The sequence below is a fragment of the Microtus pennsylvanicus genome (genome assembly GCF_037038515.1).
Source record: "Microtus pennsylvanicus isolate mMicPen1 chromosome 13 unlocalized genomic scaffold, mMicPen1.hap1 SUPER_13_unloc_1, whole genome shotgun sequence".
In the NCBI taxonomy this organism is placed as follows: domain Eukaryota; kingdom Metazoa; phylum Chordata; class Mammalia; order Rodentia; family Cricetidae; genus Microtus; species Microtus pennsylvanicus.
Genome location: NW_027460877.1, coordinates 57,513 through 75,420, shown reverse-complemented (window position 1 = coordinate 75,420; position 17,908 = coordinate 57,513). Strand labels below are relative to the sequence as shown.

Genomic DNA, 17,908 nt, shown 5'->3' with positions numbered 1-17,908 from the left:
TCTTTGACTGATATTTCCAGATCACAACCCACAACTGTGGAAGCTTAGGATAGAAATTCAAGTTACAAAATGAAGGCAAGAGACACTAAGGAAAAATATTTACTGGTTTTCGCTCTTGCTTAGTCACTCTCTCTTGTTCAGCTAGCCTACTTATCCCTCTCAGTCCCACTTTCTTAGGGTATTGAAACCATGAGTGGAAGAGAAGAGCCTTCCCACATGAATCATCAATCAACACAATTTTCCCATAGTTAGGAAAAAATAGCAATTTTGATCTGGGCAAAGCCTCAACTGATGTTCTCTCAAGATGACTCTAATCTACATCATGTTGACAGCTGAAGCTAATTAAGGTAGAGATGATAATATAGGAGAAGAAGATTTTTTAACACAAAATCAATATATTAACCATATCAAACATGAAGAACTGAAAAACACAGATAGGTCAAGAAATGAGAAAAAGTAAGCCTCTAAGATCAAGAGGAGAAAACTAAAACTGTTTCTCCACAGAAACTTACTAAACCAAGAAATGCTGATGGACCTATGAACACCTGATATTCAATAAAGGAGCTAAAAGTATACAATGGATGAAAGAAATCATCTTCAACAAATGGTGCTGGCATAACTGGATGTCAACCTGTAGAAGAATGAAAATAGATCCATATCTATCACCATGCACAAAACTCAAGTCCAAATGGATTAAAGACCTCAATATCAGTCCAAACACACTGAACCTGATAGAAGAGAAAGTGGGAAGTACTCTACAACATATGGGCACAGGAGACCACTTCCTACGTATAACCCCAGCAGCACAGACATTAAGGACCTCATTGAATAAATGGGACCTCCTGAGACTGAGAATCTTCTGTAAAGCAAAGGACACTGTCCACCCACTGACTGTGAGAAGATCTTCACCAACCCCGCAACAGACAAAGGTCTGATCTCCAAAATATATAAAGAACTCAAGAAACTAGATGTTAAAATGCTACTTAACCCAATTAAAAAATAGGGTACTGAACTGAACAGAGAATTCTCAACAGAAGAAGTTCAAATGGCCAAAAGACAATTAAGGTCATGCTCAACCTCCTTAGTGATCAGAAAACTGCAAATCAAAACAATTTTGAGATACCATCTTACACCTGTCAGAATGGCTAAAATCAAAAACACCGATAGCCTTTGCTGGTGAGGATGTGTAGTAAAGGGTACACTCATCCATTGCTGGTGGGAATGCAAACTTGTGCAACCACTATGGAAAGCAGTGTGGTGTCTCAGGAAATTTGGGATCAACCTACCCAGCAATAACACTCTTATAAATGGACAAATGAAAACATCAAATATTTATGTTGATCACAAATAATCAACACTGAGCAGGAAACATGTTTCAACAGTAAAGAGTACTCCTGGTCTGACTCAAGGAATTACATGGGGGGATCACAACTATTCATTATTCCAAGTTCAGCGTTTCTAGTTCCATCTTTTAATCAATATAAGGATCAGGCACTTACATGGTACATATCCATGTACAAGTAAATACTCATATTAAAATAAAAATTCAAACCAAACAAAATAGGCAGGAAGAAGAAGGTGATGCACCTGCAATCCAATGGCTCAGAAAGCACAACCAGTATCAATGTCATAAATACATGCCATCCTGGGAAACATAATGATACCCTCTGTCAAATTTTAAAATTCAAGATATGGGTGAAGCTCAGTACAACAGCATATGCTTGATAGGAACAAAAATCATCATAGAACAATATAAAAACAAAAAATCCAGGCCCACTTTTAATCCCAGTACTTGGGAATCAGGTTCAGGGGATCTCTGAGTTTGAAGCCAGCCTGGTATATAGAGCAACTTTCAGGACATCTAGGGCTACACAGACAAATCTTGTATTCAGAAATAAACAAACAAAAATGAAAACTGTAGGCTACCAAACTGTCTTAGCATCAAATAGCAGGTAATTCTACTGAATCCAATGTGATTTAGTGATAGAGTTTATAATGGTAGGGAAGTCATGACAGCAAAAGAAGAAAGCTGACCAATTAGTTTCAACCACAACATAGCAGGCACAAAGAACAGGGAATGGGTTGAGGCTATAGAAACTCATATCACGTGTCCAATGAGGAATTTCATCCAGAAAGGCTCATCCTCCTACTGGATTCACAAGCAATCAAATGAAAGTTGCCAAGAAAAGAGACATGTTCAAATACATCTTCCTATATGGGAGGTTTTTATTCAATCAATTACATCCTGACCTGGGTCACTATAGGCTCATGGTCACCAATGAAGAAAAATGCATTTAGGGTTACAGTTGGGAATCACTTTGCTTACGCCTTCCATAAGTTGAATGCTTATGTGAATGGAGTCTTACCCTTAGAGCACCTTGCTAGGCTTCCATTCCATAGCAAGGTCCTTCTCTATAATGGTGATAAAATCCTTGAAAATCCCAGCCTGTTCCAGTAATTGACTGCCATAAGAAACTGCCTTTTCATTTTCATTTATTTCTGCCCCACTTGTTTTTTTTCCACTATGGTCTTGAATGAATCATCAGTAATAACCATCCACCACATTCAATATTCCATTTAAGAAATTAGCTCATATTTTTAAATTCTGCTTTACTAAATTTCCAGGTCACAGGCAGAAAAAGACATATTTTGGAGCCAAAATATCACACAAATGACCTCTACCTTAATCAATTTCAACTGAAATTCTATGATTTCAATCTCCACTTTCTATCATTTCTCTTAACATTTCCATCTTTCTGATCCTTCAAGAAAAGCTAATTAATTCTGTGTACTACTTTCTATTTTTTTGCCACCTAAAGTTTTGATATCTTCTATACTCTTCCAAGGGACATCATTCCCAGGTTCTGCCTAGCAACAATATTACTTTTGGTTTTCCATTTTTTGTTCTAACTTGCATTTATGTTGCTCTGATTAAATCTTTTAATGAAAAGCAGCTCAGGCAATGAGTGGGGGTATTTTGGCTTCATCATTTTGGGAGCCTAGGATAGAAAAGCAAGCTAATAGTTGAAGGCAAAAATACATGGACAAAGATTGTTTCCTGGCTTTCTCTCTTGCCTAGTCAGATTGGTGCCTTTTGTATCCCAAGCCCACTTTCTTAGAGATATTGCAACCCACAGTGGAGGAGCCATCACACATCAATCATCAATCAACACAATCTCTCCCAGATATAGTAGTTTATGGCTTTTATGAACAAAGCCACCATGAACACAGTTGAGCAAATGTCCTTGTGGTAGGATCTTTTGGGTATATGTTCAAGAGTGGTATACATTGGTCTTGAGGTAGATTGACTCCCAATTTCCTGAGGACTGCATATTAATTTCCACATTGGCTGTACAAGTTTGCACTTGCAACAGCAATGAATCCCCTTGCCAGCATTAGCTGTCACTTGTGTTATGGATCTTAACAGTTCTAAGACTTGTAAGATGAAATCTCAAAGTAGTTTTGATATTCATTTCCCTAATGGCTAAGGATGTTGAACATGTCTTCAGGTGTTTCTCAGTCACTTTAGATTCCTTTACTGAGAATTCTGTTTAGAGGTGTTCCCCATTATAATTGGATTATTTGGTTTGTTGTTGTCTAGTTTCTTGAGTTCTTTAATATCCTAGGTGAGGAAACACAGAATCACATAGATAAACATGGCATGTATTTACTTATGGGTGGATATTACCAGTTAAAGTATAATCACAGTAATCACAGTTAATCACAGTACACTCCATAGACACAGAAAGGCTAAGTAACAAGAACAGCTCTACGGGAGATGAATGCATCTCGTTGGTAAGAAGAAATAAAACAGATTTTATGGGTGCACTGGAGGCAGGTGGGGATGGGAACAGGAAGGATCAGGTGAGTGAAAAAAAGACAGGTGGGGAGAAGACAGGGAGAGATAACTGGAATAGGGGAACTTTTAACAGGGGATGTGGAAACAGTGTAGCGAAAACTTTCTGGAACCTATAAAGGTAACCCTAGTGAGGACTCCTAGTATGCAAGAGGAGGTTGAACTAGCCATCTTCTGTAACCACATAAGGCTACCAGTGGAACTGTGACACCAAGCCAACCACAAAACATTCAACCCACACTTGTACTACCTGCAAGATACGCTGGGGCACTGGTGACTCAGAACTTGCTTAGTGGCCAATAGATGACTGGTCTAACTTGAAGCTCATACTGTGAGAGGAAGTCCATAACTGACACTGCCTACATGGCCAGGAGCTGGAACTTGAATGGCTCAGAGAACAAGGGTAGAACCAAATACAGTTGACCAAGAAAAAATATCAATGAAATGATTCATAACTATTTTCTGCTATTATCATAGATTGCTGTTTAGCTTAATTGTTATTAAAGAGGCTTCTTCCAGGGGCTGATGCAAGCCCATGCAGAGATCCCTACAAACAAAAAGTAGGAAGGAGTATGGAGAGAACTACTACCAAATTCCCAAATATTGTTTATAAACATTTGTTTACATTTAAAGGAGCCATGAAATAGAGATAATACTTTGCATTTGCATAGATTTTGACCTATTGATAAAAATTTAAGGTCAATTTTGTTTATATATATATATGTTCTTGTTTAAGGTATTATATTTGTGCAGCTCATTTAAAGATGCAATACAAATTAGACCCGCCCCCCAAGCCTGCCCTGTTGTCTGCAAGATCCTTGGCTCAGGAATAGTTTCCTGCTCCTGCACCAAGGCTACCCAACCAGAGGGGTGAGTGCCTGCCTATCAGGCAGGCCTGAAGGTCCCCTGCAAGGGAGCGAGGGCACTTTCACCTTGTGCTGCAGGGTCTCCTGTGTTCTATTCGACCCCCCCCTGCTTCCCACGTTAGCCCTTCTGTCCGTGGGTCTTTAGGCTACCAGGCTTCCCTGTTTCAGTGCTGAGGAGTTCCATCTGGATGGTGCTGAGGACTTCCATACAGACAGGAACAGTTCCTGCTTCTACACTGAGGAGATCCACCCAGAGATTCAGTCACAGCAAAGACTGAACCAAGACACCAGGCCTCTCCTGGCTCCATTTGAAGGAAGTGATGGGCAGGCACCAATGCAAGAATTCCTCCAACAACCTGAAAGGCAACATGACATCACCAGAATCCAGGGATCGCAAAACAAGAAGAACTGAACACCCTACTCCAGAAGAAATAGAAGAAATCGACTTTAAATGGAACTATATGAAAATAATAGAGGACCTTAAACAGGAGGTGAAAAACTGCCCTAAAGAAATAGAGATGACAAACAAAAAGGTAGAGGAAATGAATAAATCTCTCCAAGATACCCAAGAAAAACAAGAGAAACAAGAAAAAGCAATCAAACAGGTAAGGGAAACGGTTCAAGACTTGAAGAATGAAATGGAGGTAATGAAGAAAACCAAACCAAGGAAGGCAGGAGATGGAAAATCTGGGTAAACGAACAGGAACTACTGAGACAAGTATTACCAACAGAATACAAGAGATAGAAGAAAGAATCTCAGACACTGATGATACCACAGAGAAAATAAATGCACTGATCAAGGAAAACAGCAAATACAACAAATTCTCATCACAAAACATTCAGGAAATCTGGGTCACAATAAAATGACCAAATCAAAGAATAATAGGGGTAGAAGAAGGAGAAGTACAGATTAACGGTCCAGAAAATATATTTAATAAAATTATAGAAGAAAACTTTCCCAACCTAAAGAAAGTTATTCCTATGAAGGTTCAAGAACCATAGAGAAATAGACTGGATAAAAAAAATCTCCATATAAGAATTAAAACTCAAAACATACAGAATAAAGAAAGAATATTAAGAGCTGCAAAGGAAAAAGGTCAAATTACTTAAAAAGGTAAACCTATTAGACTTACACCTGACTTCTCTATGGAAACCATGAAAGCCAGAAGGTCCTAGATAGATGTACTGCAGACACTAAGAGACCATGGATACAAGCCTAGACTATGTTCCTGTGACAAAAGTTCTTCCCAGACACACAGCTCATTGACATAAAAGCCTAGCCCAGGAACAGCTGCAGGCAGTTGAAGTAGTTTTGGGAAGACAGGCTCATCCTGTATTGGATGTAGTGGCATTTCATTTATGTTGTAATATATAAAGCTTGCCTGAAGTTCAAAGAGTAAAACAGCCCCATTGGTCAGTCTTACTGGCCAGGCAGTGGTAACACACACCTTTAATCCCAGTAGCCATACTAGCTGCTATAGAAACCAGTCCTAGAAAGGAATATAATATAATATAATATAATATAATATAATATAATATAATATAATATAATATAATATCCCCAATTTCTCCAAGATTTTATTACTCATGTTCCAGTTGGACAGTCACAGCTTGGAAAGCTTAGAGAAAGCACTGCCATCATAAGGGGATGAAGAGGAGGGAGGGGTTCAGGCTCCGGTGGCAGCTGCTGGGGAACAGGAGGTGAGGTGGCAACACTCTGAGAAGCCCTTTCCTCATCATGGACTTAGAGAAGATGATCAGTCTAAGCCTCTACTGATTTAAGGCTTATTCCAGGAAACCCCAAATCTGCCTCTACCTATGCAGCCCACAGGCAGTGATGCATACACACAACAGAAAGGCCAGATGATGCCCGAGTAGGCAAGGGAGGCCAGGCAAGCATAGTGTTTTAATAAATGTGTCTTCTAGAGGCTTTCAACATACTCAGACCTATGGGACACTATGAAAGCAGTGCTAAGAGGAAAGTTCATAGCACTAAATACCCACTTAAAGAAAATGGAGAGCCGGGCGGTGGTGGCGCATGCCTTTAATCCCAGCACTCGGGAGGCAGAGGCAGGCGGATCTTTGTGAGTTCGAGGCCAGCCTGGTCTACAAGAGCTAGTTCCAGGACAGGAACCAAAAAGCTACGGAGAAACCCTGTCTCAAAAAAGAAAAAAAAAAAGAAAATGGAGAAAGCAAACATTGGAGACTTAACAGCCCACCTGAAAGCTCTAGAAAAAATGAAACAGACTTACCCAGGAGGAGTAGAAGACTGGAAATAATCAAACTGAGGGCTGAAATCAACAAAATAGAAACACAGAAAAAATCCAAAGAATCAATGAAACAAAAAGCTGGTTCTTGGAGAAAAAATCAACAAGATTGATAAATCCCTATCCAAACTAGTTAAACGACAGAGAGAGAACATGCAAATTAAGATCAGAATGAAAAGAGGGACATAAACACAGACACAGAGGAAATTCAGAGAATCATTAGATCTTACTACAAAAGCCTGTATGCCACAAAATTGGAAAATGTAAAAGAAATGGACATTTTTTTAGATAAGTACCATATACCAAAGTTGAACCAGGACCAGGTGAACAATGTAAATAGACCGAGAGTTGTGCAGAATTAGAAGCTGTTATCAAAAACCTCCCTACCAAAAAAAGCCCAGGTTCAGAGGGTTTCAATGCAGAATTCTACCAGAACTTCCAAGAAGACCTAATACCTATACTCCTTAATGTATTTCACAACGTAGAAACAGAAGAGTCATTGCCAAATTCCTTTTATGAAGCTACAGTTACCCTGATACCAAAATGACACAAAGACTCAACCAAGAAAGAGAATTACAGGCTAATCTCACTCATGAACATCGATGCAAAACTTCTCAATAAAATGCTGGCAAGCCGAATCCAAGAACACATTAGAAAAATTATCCATTATGATCAAATAGGCTTCATCCCAGGTATGCAGAACTGGTTTGACATATGAAAATCTATCACTGTAATCCGGCATATAAATAAACTGAAAGAAAAAGCCATATGATCATTTCATTAGATGGTGAAAAAGCATTTGACAAAATTCAACATCCGTTTATGATAAAGGTCTTGGAGAGATTAGGGATACAGTGGTCATACCAGTTAGTTCCTTGGGCAACTGAGGAGAGGGAACCTGAAATGGCCCTATCCTATAGCCATACTGATGAATATCTTGCATATAACCATAGAACCTTCATCTGGTGATGGTTGGAGATAGAGACAGAGACTCACATTGGAGCACTGGACTGAGGTCCCAAGGTCAAAATGAGGAGGAGAAGGAGGAAGAACATGAGCAAGGAGTCAGGACTGCAAGGGGTGCACCCACACACTGTGTCAGTGGGGCTGATCTGTTGGGAGCTCACCAACGCCAGCTGGACTGGGACTGAATAAGCATGGAATAAAACCGGACTCTCTGAACATGGCGGACAATGAGAGCTGATGAGAAGCCAAGGAAAATGGCACTGGGTTTTGATCCTACTGCATGAACTGGCTTTGTGGGAGCCTAGCCTGTGTGAATGCTCACCTTCCTAGACCTGGATGGAGGGGGGGGGACCTTGGACTTCCCACAGGGCAGGGAACCCTGACTGCTCTTTGGACTGGAGAGGGGGAGGTGCGTGGGGGTAGGGAGAGAGGAGGGGAAGAAGGGGGAGGAGGGGGAGGGAAATGGGAGGTGGGGAGAAGGCAGAATTTTTTTCAATAAAATAAATAAAAAGAAATACAAATTAATAGATTGTCTTTTATAACAGTTAAACTTTTAGTCATGTTAGGCTTTCTAGAAGTACAGAGATATATTTCAGATGGGATAAGTATTCTTTAAATCTTTCAAAGACATACATAATATGGCATTTAAAATGTTTTAAAAACTTAGGACTTTTCATGACAGTGAGCCACATCTGCCTCTGGCAGCACATATTATTTCAGAGAGGTTGATGGGCATTAAAGAATCTCATTATGGAATTTGCCTTCAATGTGACTAGCCATTTGGGCAAGAAACTTCTGCTGGAATTGCTTCATGGTATGTTTTATAAACTGGACACTCAGGACCCACAGAAAAATGACTGCTAAAGTTGCCTAAAGAAGGTGAGAAAGTCATTCAAAGTTCCTGCTCCATGCAAGAGTCTGCCAGACATTCTGCAGGATCCACAAAAAAAAGGTGACTAACAAACTGCCAATATAGGCAGAACTGTCTTTGAAATTTCCTGCTTCATGGAAAAGTCTGCCAGACACTATGGGCCTATAGGCTGGAGATGGATGTCCCACTGTTACAGAAGAACTTTGGGTGACTGTCCAGGCAGCAAGATGTCTTTGTCAATTCTAGAGTTTTAGAAGTTGCTTACAACGTACTTCCTGTTTACTTAGGTAGTAGTATATCCTTCTGGATTCTTTGATGGAGTTGAAGAAAGAGACAGTTTTATAATTATAAAAAATAGATTAGACATAAAACCTTAGACTCAAAAAGATGGAATAGATGATATAGTATTTTTCTTAACTTGCCAAGTGTAAAGGGACTAAATATTGTAACTCTAATTCTTGCTGGATAATGGTTTCATTATATGTAATCTTGTTATGTCAAAATCGAAACCTTCCTTTTTATTTAGACAGAAAATAGGAGGTGATGTGCGATTCCTCCTGTATGCTATGAAGATGTTTTATTACCATTGGTTAATAAAGAAGCTACTTTGGGCTTATGGCTTCACAGAATAGAACAAGTGGAAATTCCAAGCAGAGATAAAGGAGAAAAGAAGACAGAGTCAGGGAGATGCCATGTAGCTGCCGAAGGAGAAAGATGCTGGATGGAACCTTACTGGTAGGCCACAGTCATGTGATGACACAAAGATTAATAGAAATAGGTTAATTTTAGATGTAAGAGTTACTTAATAAAAAGCCTAAGCTATTGGCTAAGCAGTCTTGTAATTAAAATAATTTTTTATAATTATTGCAAGCCTAGGCATCTGTATACACCAGGATATAATAAAATTTGCAAGCTATACAGTGTACACAAGATTAATGTTTAAATTGAATTGTCATGTTAAACTTTCATGATTCCTTGACTACTAAGGGATCATACAAAGAAACACAAATCAGCCTGAACGTTTCACTATCTGAGGGAATTCAACTGGAACTGAAAAACCTATGACACAGGTCTCTCAAGGAAGTTAGGTCAGGCCAACTCCATGGTTCCCTGCAGAGCTTACAACCCACAAAAATTTTATGACTTTGACCTCCACTCTCTGCCATTACTCTCAACATTTCCATCTTCTAGGTCCCAAAAGAACAGCTGATTAGGCTTTTTGTTCAGTTTTATGATATCTGTAGCATTCTTATAACAGTCAACATTCCAAAGTCTTTTGCAGCACTTGAGTCCCATTTTTGTTCCAACTTTCTTCTCTGTTGCTGCTATTACATTATCTAATCAAAAGCAACTCAGGTAATGAGTAAGTTTATTTGGTTGTTAACCCTATTTCACAATTCTTAATTATGGGAGCTTAAAGCGGATACTCAAGCTAAAAATAATAGCTAACGGCAAAACATGTGGAACCATTATTTTCTGGCTTTCTCTCTTGTTTTGTCAGTGTCTTGTGCTTAGCTAGCTCTTCTATCTATCCCAGAGCTGCTTGCTCAGGGATATTGCCAACACAGTGGAAAAACCTTCCCATATCAATCAAAACCAACACAATCTCTCTCAGACAATTTAATCAGACATTCTGATCTAGGAATACCCTAATTGGTGTTTTCTCAGATCACTCTAAGCTATGTCATGCTGATAGCTGAGGCTAATTAAGAGAAAAAGACAATATTATACAAAAATATTTTAAAGATCTAAAGGCAATGTACTAATAGCATCAGTCACTTGACCAGCAAAAACACAAACATGAAGATAGATATGCCAGAAAATGGAAAATGGCAAACATATAAGATAAAGAAGAAAAAACTAGTACTGTCTCTCCACAGAAACTTCCCAAACCAATAAAAACTCAAGGAACTAATAACATGAGAAATTTTTTGAATACAAAGTTAGTGAGACCATTATTTTCCAGAAATGAAGAATATTCTTAAATAACAATTAATAAAATCAATAACATAGATGACAAAGACACAAAGACATATTGTGCTCCTTTAAATAAAAACTACAAGATTTTAACCAAAATCAAACTCTAAGAAATCACTGACCAGCACTCATCCTATAGACTTCAGTTCTCTCTCCTTTAACAATAACAAAAAATGGCTTGGGTGAGGAGGGATGTTCCACCAAAATTGGAGAGATTCCCTTGAAACCTTCTCATGTCTTAACTTCGTAGAAAATAGTTTTGACTACTAAAAGGATCTCATTATCTTATAGTAAGGAATAGGATGTCTCCTAGGGTCACTTAGACACCATTTGTATCCCATGATTGATAATTGCCTGTAAGTCTGCAATCAGAGTGAGGAAATGAAAACATTTTTAAACAAAATGCAAGATAACAGATTTTTTAAAGAATCTGTACACCTAAAGCAACTTGTTTTACTTTAATTGCTTTATAAGTCAAAAGTACTTTTGAAAACAAGTTTATTGTTATTTTTTGCATATATTTTACATGAGTTAGAATATCTTCCATATGTATGCAGGTGACATACAAAAAAGAAGGGTTCAGATGCTTTGGATCTGAAATGGAAGAGTTATGAGCCTAACAACTTGAGTTAGGTATCTGAACATAGGTCTTCTCCAAAATGAGTATGTGATGAGCCATCTGCCAACATCCCCATAATGGCTTTTATCAAATAAACCAAAAGTCTCTCAGATTAACAATAATAGCAACAAAACCAAAATAAATAAAGAAGTAAATAAATGACCCTTGGAAACATGATGCATCAAAATTAAGATGATGTGTGTGGTAAATTTGCATGATAAATACATTAAAATGACAATGCAAAACAATTTATAACAGGAAAACTGATTACAAAGTTATATTCATAGTGGAAACACCCAGAGTAATCAGTGGGATTATGAAAAAATAGTACACAAATTGACATAATATGAATTCTTGCTGGGTTGTGGTGATGCACACTTTAATCTCAGCACACAGGAGGCAGAGACACATGGATCTTTGTGAGTTCAAAGTCAGATGGTCTACAGAGCAAGTTCCAGGACAGGCTCCAAAGCTACAGAGAAACCCTGTCTTGGGGGGAAAAAGCAACAACAATCAAGAATGTGTACAATATTTGAGAAAGAATAAAGGAGATGGAGAGAAAAAGAAGAGAGAATAGGCAGAAAAATATCATTAACTATTAATAAAAAGACCAAAGAAAACTTAGAAGACATGTGATCTTAAAAAATGTTACTCGCCTACCTATGATTCTATGTGTAGAGAAATTAAATAAATAAAGACTTCACAATTTTCACAAAACTACCTCAAAATGACCCATAAACTCTTCTTTCTGACCCTACAGCTACTGGTATTTGTTCCAAACAGCGAGGCTCCATGCTCTAGAGACCTCTCCTTCGGTCTTGTTATGTTTTCAGGTAAACCCAGTCTCACTGATGCCCAATACCAAAGCAATATAGTATAATTTCTGCTTCCTGTCACATGGATTATGGCACAAGATATAGATTCTGCCCTATCTACCTGCCCAACACCATACACACCTAAGAAACCTCTGCAGCTCAGAAACTCTTTTTGTCACCTGGAACTAAATATCACTGAATGACATCATTGTGGCTAGTAGTATCAGACAAATTAGAAACATTTTAATCATGTATTGCTAAAAGACAGTCAACATCACCATAGTTCTGCCAGCTTTTAAATTATTTGAAACATTTATAAGACAAACTTGAAAGTAGAATGTAATATTCAGAACTTCTAGAAATAAAACTATAAGTTTTCAAATCTGTCTTCCCACTGCACACCAAAAGCATGACTCTGTGTGTACACTGGACAGTGATATTACAAGTATAATATTCTACCTTGCCGGGGCTGCAGAGTGTCCCTCTTCCCAGGAAATCCATATACAGGGAGGCACAGAGGACAACGACCACTGCCCAGGTCATTACATAGGGCAACAGAACCACAGCCTGGCTCATGGTCCATCCAAATCCCAGCAGAAATGACAGTTCAACAGACCTTCTCTGAACACCCTATACTCACCATGGCATAGCTTGTGGTATTCCTAGGGCTGGAGAGATGGCTCAGTGGTTAAGAGCACTGACTGCTTTTCCAGAGGTCCTGAGTTCAATTCCCAGCAACCACATGGTGGCTCACAACCATCTGTAATGAGATCTGGTGCCCTCTTCTGACATGTGGGCATACATGGAGGCAGATTTTTGTATGCAAAATAAAAATAAATAAATCTTTAAAAAACAAAATAGTATAGTTAAAAAAACTCACTTCAATAAAAGTAGAAAAGAATCCTGAAAAGAACCTGCAAGAAACCTGCCACTATTATACCTGATTGCTAAGACTTTCAAGAATCTCTCCTTGGCTAGGGCCATTCATCTTGGCCTCAGAATATTGTCAGCTCCCCTACTGGGTGATCAAAGATCAAATGACTCAGATAGCACAGTACTTCCTGTTCTGTCCTTCCAGCCCAGTGGTCAGGGCCCTAGATAGAAAGTGAGTAATTTAGTAGATAATCCTCCACTTTCAAAGAGCATATCCTGTTCCTCATCCAAAGCACAGGGTCTTTTGTGTGCACATCCTATTACACACTCAATGTGCACTGCAGCCAACCCATTGCCTCATACCTGGGAAATCTTGCAGCCAAACACAGGTCACATTTACAACTGCTATTAAAGACAAGTGGGCCATGAATTAGAAGACACTGAGGGATTGTGGTAAGTCTTGGGAACAGGCAAGAGAATGTGGATACAATACTGGAAAGAACCTGTAAACTATCTCCTGCTGGTGCTCCTAATTGCCAACCAGAGTCCCTCATTAGCTAGGACCACCCAGCTGGGCTTCCAGACATTGGCAGTTACCCTACTGGGAGAGCAGAAATCAAATGTCTTAGAAAGCAAAAATCCTCCAGGTTTGTCCTTCCACACTATGGTCAGACAAGATACTAATCTGGAAATTTTGTAGTTTAGTAAAATCTTCCATTTTCCCAGAGCACTTCCTGTTCCTCCTCCAAGGCACATGGTCCTATATGTACACTTTCCATTACACACTCAAGGTCCAGAGTAGCCAACCCCTTACTTCATAGCTGGGAGGTCTTGCAAACAAACACAGGTCACAAACAGTAATTGTTATTAAACAAAAAGAAGCCATGAGAATTAGAACACAACAAAGGGTCTATGGGAGGGCTTAGAGGCAGGAAAGAGATAGTGGAAATAATGTATTTATAATCCTGAAAAATTCTGTTAAAAAGTTGAAACAGATTTTATGGTCATGTGCCCCAGAGACCAGGGATTTGTATCAGAGCACACGAAGTGCTACTCACATCATTTCTCTCACAGTATACATCTTAAACCTAGAAAATAAATCATGGTAGGCAGGGCCACACCATTTTATCCAGCTCTTCTATTTTACTTGAACTGCTGTAACTACAGTAATTTGCTTTAATGATAAGTTAATTTCTTTATATAGATTCTTGTATGCATGGTCTGTGGACCCATGAAATGGCCAGTCAGCACATTTATGGAACATTTAAAATTGATTACCTCACTACTCACTGCTAATGTCAACTACTGTCACAGTAGGAAAGCTTTTACCTTCCTTCTTTCCCATCCCTTTTTCTGATGTGACGATACTGGCTTTAGAATTGGTCCATGAACTCAGTTATTACACAGGTCCTACTTCACTTGTAAATTCACAATAAAATCTAAAGAAGTTGGAGTATACTCATTCACTGATCTATTTCTCCTTCACACAGACCAGTCAATGTCCAGCATGGTAGGAGTTGCTGGACTGTTTTTGCAGCACTAGGTAGCAGAGGCAGGATTAGGAGTTCATAGCAATTCTCAGTTACATAGTATGATGCAAGCCCGAGCTACAGGAGACACTGATCTAAACCAGTTTTTTGCAATCTTCCTAGTGCTATGACTCTTTAATACAGTTACTCATGATGTAGTATTCTCCCCACCTATAAAACAATTTTCACTACTACTTCATAACTATATTTTTGCTGTTATGAATCATAATATAAATATCTGTACTTTTTGATGGTCTTAGGCCTGTCCTGTGATAGGTTCATTTGATCCACCAAAATGAGTCATAACCCACCAGGTTGAGAATCACTGCTCTAATCTGAAATAAATAAAAAGATGAATAAATAAACAGCTCTTAAAAATGAAATTCAAAACCTGGGAAACATTAGAAAATACAAGATTATAGCAGTTATGCCTTTGAAGAAAATGAAATCTAAAATATGACAACCATTAATTGATTTCTTAAAATAATAAAAAATAATTGAACACTTAGTTATACTGACTTTGTTTTTCTTTTTTTTTTTTGTTTTTTGGATTTTCGATAAGTTATAATGACTTTGAAACAGAGTAGGCACTTCCCTGGTAGGGAGAATGCCATTAGTAAGAGAAAGCATGACTTTGTCCCATGTAAAATGTTAGCTTCTGAGTGCTGTAAGCTGACACATGGAGTTACAGCCAATGGCCTGTGTCTCAAACATCTGAGCTGAATTCACGGTGTCAACCAGGATTAAATATACCTGCATGGGAGAGTTCACTAATTGGAAACTAAATATGTAGTTGTTCAAGCTATCCTCCTTAAACTGCACACCCACTGGTGTCTGTCTTCATTCACATGCAAGAAATTAATGTATGATGGGAAATCACACCAAAAGTCACACACTGTGTCAATCAGGTCCTTCTTTGTAATGGATACCCCTGAAGCTCACTCCCTTAAACTTCATTCTGTGATCTAGTTATTGTCCAGTTTTTCCCCCTTCCAGTGTACACAGTATACTGTTCCTACACTTCGGGTCTGAAGGGAGAAGCCATGCTCCACACACAAATCCTTTTATTGTTATTGCAATGGACACCACCACGATAAGACTCAAAGTGGTAATTTTAGAACTCTGTGGTGCAGCATACTTTTAATCCAAAAATTTATGGCGGTTAACCAAGAGGATAGCAAGGGTAACGCTCTGTGGGGCTACAGACAGGATTCAAGTCCACCTCAAACAGTATAGGGGACATTGACTATAAACTGCTTTTTTAAAAACTGAAAAATGCAGCTGTCCTAGAATTATTATACTTTCATGGCACACAGGTTGTGACCCTGTAATGGCCCCTTGGGCAGCATGTTAGAGGTCTTTGATGGGGAAGTGGGTCTTTTGGCTGGTTGTAAATCATGGTTGTCTCATTTATTATAGAAATGTACCTTACTCGCTTATTAATCCTGGTGAACAAACATTTGCATCTCATGATACTAATCTCTAACAGGCATGGCCAGCATACTACTTATCTTTGGGGAATTTGGGATGCAGTACTCCCTCACTTAAATTCTACTTTGTGTGACTTAATGTCTCCTAAGAACTGGCAAATCCTTAAACTATTAATTCTATACTCAATTATGCTCTCCTACTTCACAGTTTAGCAGCGGAGTGCCTCTACACAGGAGAAACCATTTATGAGCTCCACAAAATTAACTACAGATGGATCCTAAACATAAATGTTAAAAGTGCAGAACTTCTGTAGATACTGGAGAGACCAGTAGGCTCTGAGTTTGGAAAATTTGGTGATATCTCTCCACATGCGACAACATAAGCACTACAGGCACCACCATTTGCAGCTCCCAAAGCTCTGCTCTGTGCAGACACAACCCACCCAGGCAGTGAAGTTATTCAGAGTCTGCCACAGGGAGTTGCAAGGATCACTTAGGGCTACTTAGGATGAGGCAGGAACACACTAAACTCTGTGTTTGTCCACTGGCTCCCGCCCAGCCAGGCGAAGATGCATCACATCAGCCACGAGCCTCAGCAGTCCGCTCCACCTAGTTTGGGGACAGCAGCACCAAACCCACCAAGCCCAGCCACTCCTCCACACGTGGGAAGAGCAACCACGTGCACCAAGGCCAGCAACTCCTCCCCACCTGGGGACATTGGCCCCTTGCTCTCCTTGGCTTGCCTCTCCTCCCATTCGGGAGAGCAACCATTCACTCACCATGGTGCAGCTGCCTAGCTGACAAGCTTTAACCCCACAAGGAATCACAAGGCGCAGTGCATGAGAGAGACTGTGATTTCTTCAGGAACTGCTAAACCGGAAGTCTGGCTCCCAGAAGAACCCTCCCATTTGACTGGTGGAGGCTCTCATTGGCTAGTAAGGTCTGAGTGACAGAAGCAGGTAAGCAGAAGGGACACAGCACAGCATTCCCAGCACTGGCGGCTAATCTACAGAAACAAATCCCAGATTGGTTGGAGATCTAAGTCAAGTTCAACAGCAAGTCTTTTGCTAATGTAAATCAATGGGTTTGGTTTTAAAAGGAAGTATACAAATTCAGAAAGAGGCTAATCAGAAAAAGTTGCACGAGAAGAACATTGGGTAAACCAAGAACATTATAAACAAAGTCCACAGTGGTGTTGGAACTGATAACCACAGCTTTCACCCTTCTGTGTAAAGGTTTGGGTTCTGAGAATCTGAAACAACCCTTTTCCAAAGGCCCTGTCCCCACATCTTTGCCAGCTCTCCCACCCAAGCGTATTCCTGAGATCAGAGACAGAGCTCTGTTGTTGCTCTATACATCATTGCCTTAAGGAAACCTCCCAAAGCCTAGGCGGGTTGCCAAAGTCAGAGAGGCCTAGTTTCAAGTATTTTCTAGAAGTTCTGCACTTAGCACTTGACATTTAGGTGTAAGGTCCATTTGGAGTTAATTTGTGGACGTTGTAAATGGGGTCTCATGTACTGTGTAGTACTCTACTACTCAGTCGCAATGTAGAATTGGTGATATAAAGGATTGACCAATGCTTAGAGAGTAAGCCACACAATATAGAATTTAGCTGAGGGAGGGCTGCCTTTGAAATACACCCAAAGACAAGTAGTATGTTAATCAGAACTATTAGAGATTTGGATGCAAAGATGTAAATGTTTATTTAACTTTTTTGTATACATGTCTGTAGTGAAAAAAGCAAATGAGATACTCACCCATAGAAAGGATAGAGAGTCTGCCTGTGTAACTCTCTAGAGTAAGCTGGAGCATCACAGTTTTAAGAGGGATTTCTTAGTT

General features: G+C 39.3%; 1 long non-coding RNA gene across 1 annotated transcript in view; it reads right to left on the bottom strand.

Annotated features, from left to right (window-relative positions):
* The window catches only part of LOC142842106 (uncharacterized), a 41,339-nt gene extending 28,372 nt beyond the window's left edge, over positions 1-12,967 (bottom strand). Inside the window, exon 1 of the long non-coding RNA XR_012909174.1 lies at positions 12,878-12,967. This is a non-coding gene — a long non-coding RNA (uncharacterized LOC142842106). The remainder of the gene's footprint in view (positions 1-12,877) is intronic.
* Positions 12,968-17,908: the final 4,941 nt, after the last annotated feature.